We start from the raw sequence: 5,285 nt of genomic DNA, 5'->3' as shown, positions 1-5,285 counted from the left end.
AAAACACTTGGGGGAAAACTTGGAGCTTGGGAGACTTGGAGAAGAAGAGAAGTGATCATCACCATTGAAGACCAATCTAAGCATTCCTTTCTCTTCTCTATCATGTTCTCTTTTGTTTCTTCTTGTTTTCTTCCTTTGAATATGGAGTAGAACCTTAGTTGTGGGGGAGGGGTCCCCCTTTTGTGTATGGATGTTGGGTTTTCAATCTATGGTACTCTTTTAGTTGTTTCTATTGGTTTGATGTCTTATCCTTCATGCTTTTGATCTTGGCAAAACCTTGATTGAATGATCTTAGAACAACATTGATCATAGACATATGAGAATGGTGTTTTGACCTAGACATCAAATGAACAAAGCATTCACGTTGAGAGATGGTTTGACTTGTTTAGGGTTTATGATAGGGGTTGTTAATGCACCTAGGAGTCTTCTAGATCATTGAGAGATGGGTAGTTGATTTTCTAGGTAGTGGATCTAAGCTTGAGAGAGAAAGATCTTATACAAAGAGCCTTGAAATCCCCAATTAGAAATGATGATCATGAATGCCATCACATTTTGAACATCCATACCCGTCAAAGGGACCCCGAACCCACAACATTCGTGACCAATCGTTTTCATCACACAAGTTTTGCTTGCTCATTTGACCCTCTTTTCATACTTACATGTTCACAAACACCTTGCAATCAATATTTTCCATCACCTTTGATCTAGTTTAAGAATGGATTAACACAACCTAGTCCTCGTGATCGACCCCGGTACTACAACTACCGTATACTTGCGGATAGTGGTACGAATCGGGTTACAAATTTAGAACTCGGTGCGTGCGCATCAGGTCCGATACTTGAAAACGGAACCCCGGTTAAGGTATCTTACTTCGATCCAACTCTGACTTGCATCTCTACGCTTGGTGTGATTCTGATTGGGCAGGTTATCAGCGATCTCGGAAGTCACTTTCAGGATAGATCATTCAACTCGGCACCTCTCCAATATCTTGGAAGTCTAAGAAACAACAAACAATATCGCTATCTTCCGCCGAAGCTGAATATCGGGCAATGGCCGTTACTACCAGTGAACTTCTCTGGTTAAAGGGACTTCTTCAGACTCTCGGTATCGTACATTCTGGCCCGATGATCCTTCACTGCGACAGCCAGGCTGCCATCCATATAGCTGCTAATGATGTCTTTCATGACCGGACAAAGCATATTGAAGTCACAAGTCATTTCCTCAGGCATCATATTCAAACAAACGCCATCATCACTCGTCATGTATCCACATTCCAACGGCTTGCGGATATATTCATCAAGGCCCTTGAAGAAAGGAGTTCGACGTTTTCTTACGCAAGCTGGGCGTTCATGACTGTAATACCCCAAATCCGGATTCAAATATTTAATTAGTTCCGAAAAAAAAAGAATTAAATCGACGGGCCTTAAAAACCTTAAAAATAGACAATAAGGTAACGGGAAAAGGCCCGAGCATCACCACGTGCGAAAGAGACGAGAAAAAGGTGAAAAAGGGAAACATGACGCCTGGACGGACCGGTCCAAGAGGCAGACCGACCGGTCCAGCCCACAGGCACATGTGCTGTAATAACCCATGTCCGAAAATCTAGAAATATGATAAATGATGATAATTTCATATTGAATGATATATGGAATAAAAATCGAACTATATCAAGTTGAACCGAAAAAGTTTCACAAAATTCGTAATTGATATGATTCAAGTATCATGAGTCTAAAATCCGTAATCTAAAATACGAGTATATCTTTGGGATGTATAATCAATAGGTCGCCATAGTAATTAAGAAATATACAAATAGATAAATAATTATATTTATAATTATAATTATAACAAATAAAATAAAAATGATGGAAACAAGAACAACTCAACGTGAGTTGATTTTTCAACTTAATCATTATTCTTCTTTGATGACCCACCCACATGATCACCAACATAAAGAATCTTGCGTGCATTATAAAATAAGAAGAAAAGGAAAACCCACACAATCATATGTCGGGAATGGCCAACTAAAGGTGTGTAGGCCAAAGGAGCCACTTTGATTCCAACTAGAAAGCAATAATAACACCATTCCTAAACATTATTGGAGAGACACATAAGGCTTCGACAATGAAGAAGAAAGAGAGAGAGATGTACCACCGATGGAGGCAGAGAAAATGGGAAAGAAGAAAATGGAGTCGCATCTATGGTTTAATGCAGTTTTTGTCACCTTCAAATGACACCATCGGATCCCTATCTCATCTTCATTTTCTCCTTATCACTCCACCATTTTCGTCACAATAATGATCAACAAGTTCAAAGATCATTCTCTTACCATAACATGCTTATCGGTGGTGCAAAAACTCGGGTTTTCACTCTATTTTCGATTCCCTTTCATTTGATGGTAAGATCACTATATTTCGAGCTTAATTTACCTTCTTCAAGTCTCATACCTAACATTTTGTTCCCTGCATATCATTATCTCTTCAAAATCTAGGCTCCTAAGACTCCATTTTAGTTATATTCGGAAGAAACAAACCCGAAACCACCATTTCAATCGAGGAAGGGGTAAATCCAACTCTTTAAGATTTTTATTTGTGAGGAATCAATGTTAAGCATTCATACTAGATCAGTAAACCTTCATTTTTAATTTCATAGTCATTCCCAACTCAAACTATAAAAGAGAAATATGTGTGCAAAGGATTAAACATCGTTTGTGTTAGCACCGAGAGATTGAACCCTTCTGATGTCTTTGGCCTCTTCAAATCTTGTTATAAGGCTCATTCTAATCCTTATTAATCCATGTTAGGTGATAAACAAACCCTCTTGGAACAAAGAAACTCATCACCGAGACTTATAAGCAATTTTAAGGTGAGTGGCTTGAGTTGCGTCTGTATAAGCTCGTTTTCATCGATGTGATTGTATTATCTCGATGATTCATTGATTGAGTTTGAAAGAGGACATTTCAATGAGAATTTAGAAACAAACGACACTTAATTTGGCTGAGAAACGAAGGAGATATGAACAAACGAAAACTGTGGAAAAACTGAAATTTGCAGAATCACGATTTTTTTGAGGTACAGGCATTACGAATCATTTTTCGTCATTTATACATGATATTTAAATAATCTATTGCTTGGATATGAAAAAGGACATCCCTATGTTAGAAACAAACGGTGCGCGATTTGGTTAAGAAACGAGTGAATTATGAGCAATCGAAGTCGGACCAGAAACCTGAAACGCGAACGGACGAACTGCCCTGTTCCGGTCCGCTGGACCAGGAAATGGTCTGCTCCGGACCAAATCCGGGAAAATATTTTTAGTCCGCCAGACCAAGGAGAAGAGGCTGAGGAAGCCTGGTCTGACCCGGACCAAAAAGTGGTCCGGCGGACCAGGCCTGTTTTGGACCAAAAAATGGCCCGATCAACCGATTTCACAGGGACAGACCAGATCCGATCCGCCGGACTAAATCCCGGTCCAGACCAGACCAAACCTAAGAGGAAAGAGAAGACAAAAATGAAAATATTGAATGAATACGTGTGGTAAGACGTGAGAAATAACACTGCGAGTGAATCGTTGTGGGTTTATTTTTGGGTAGCAATGCATGGCGTGAAACGGTAAGACGGTATGAGGCCGAATATCGTGATATGTGTGATTGTAGCCGGGGGATGATGATGCATGGTGAATGCTATGATTGAAGCTCACTCGTACGATACAAGGGGAGCGTGATTGTGATTGTACTCCGATGTGTCACGAGAGGTGACATCAGCCGTTACCAGTGCGGTGACAAGCGCGTGAAGCGCATGATGATCGCGAGATGCGATGGCCAACGTCATGTGATGTGACGGGCGTGCGAAGCGCACCTAGCCATGCGATGTGGCTAGGATTGTAGGCTATACTTATGGTGCGATGCCATACGGTTTTGATTGTCGCACGAAGCGACGGCCAACGTCATGAGATGTGACGGGCGTGAGAGGCGCTCCTAGTCATGCGATGTGACTAGGGTTTATGGCTAACCCTATGGTGCGAAGCCATACAGGAGTTGATTGTCGCGCGAAGCGACGACCAACGTCATGAGATGTGACGGGCGTGAGAGGCGCTCCTAGTCATGAGATGTGACTAGGGTTTACGGCTGACTCTATGGTGCGAAGCCATACCTACTTGATTGTCGTGCGATGCGACGACCAACGTCATGCGATGTGACGGGCGTGTGAGGCGCTCCTGGTCATGAGATGTGACCAGGGTTCATGGCTAATTCTATGGCGTGAAGCCATACGTGAATGAATATGATGATATTCTGATGTGATATGAGTATATGTTTAATGTTGAATATTATAATTTATGTTTTATCGTTTTAACACCGTTCTCGCTGAGAACGGGTTTACCGGGTTCAACCCGGGCTACTCACTAAGCGGTTGTGCTTAGTCCTTGTGGTTTCATATTTTTCAGATCACGAGGAGTACGTGTAGCGTATCTAGACGACGACGAAGACTTGAGAGAGGCAACATCTGCGTGTTTATAAAATAAAAGTTTTAAAATTCCCATATTTTTGTTTGGTATTATTTTATTGGTTTTAGTCCATGTGGCGCATCCTGTTTACGAGAATCGGGATACGGGTGTCACAATGACATTCACACTCCAACTTGAGGGAGGGTAATAGCGTATATTCCTGTATGAGAAGAACAAGGAAAGTTTCATGTCATATATATGTTTTTCTTTTCTTTCTCGATACTAGGTTACTGGCAAAACTCTGTATATATACTTCTTCTTCTCTGTGAATAAGATCATCGAACCTTTTGTCTCTCTTGAATCTGAACCGTGACAATATGATTGATCACTAGTTATGGAAAAATATGTAACACGAAGGACAATATAATCTTATATATGTAAAAATACAGTTCCTCTCACGAGGGAATGAAACGTTTGTTATTTTCTTTTTTAAAATGATTACTCTCATATCCCATCAAGTGAATTAATAATGAACCGATTTAATCCATAGTTGACCGGTTTAGATTAAATTGGATTGATTTAGGCAGGGGTTAGAGTCAATTGGATCGGTTTAGACCGGTTCAGATAGTGTCTTATTTAGTTCAATTCATATCGATTTAGGTTAACTTAGAAATGGTTTGGGTTAATTTTAGGACTTTTTATATAGTTTAGGAAACTTAGGACCTGTATAGGTTGATTTACCTTAGGTTGGGCGATTTAGACTTACTGTGGCTTTGGTTTGCTTGATTTTAGGTCGTAGGATCCGATATTGAGTATGGTTTATGTCTGAATAGCTTGGATTTGAC

At 40.5% G+C, this 5,285-nt stretch overlaps 1 long non-coding RNA gene across 1 annotated transcript; it reads left to right on the top strand.

Annotated features, from left to right (window-relative positions):
• Nucleotides 1–2,028: 2,028 nt before the first annotated feature.
• Nucleotides 2,029–4,794, top strand: LOC104810261. The gene is made up of 3 exons (XR_771269.1): nt 2,029–2,395; nt 2,801–2,862; nt 4,441–4,794. It is a non-coding gene; the product is annotated as an uncharacterized LOC104810261 (long non-coding RNA).
• The last annotated feature ends 491 nt before the right edge of the window (nt 4,795–5,285 follow it).

The sequence above is a fragment of the Tarenaya hassleriana genome, unplaced genomic scaffold (genome assembly GCF_000463585.1).
Source record: "Tarenaya hassleriana unplaced genomic scaffold, ASM46358v1 Cleome18, whole genome shotgun sequence".
Taxonomy (NCBI): domain Eukaryota; kingdom Viridiplantae; phylum Streptophyta; class Magnoliopsida; order Brassicales; family Cleomaceae; genus Tarenaya; species Tarenaya hassleriana.
The sequence above is the reverse complement of the archived record's forward strand: the minus strand, read 5'-3'. Positions and strand labels throughout refer to the sequence as shown.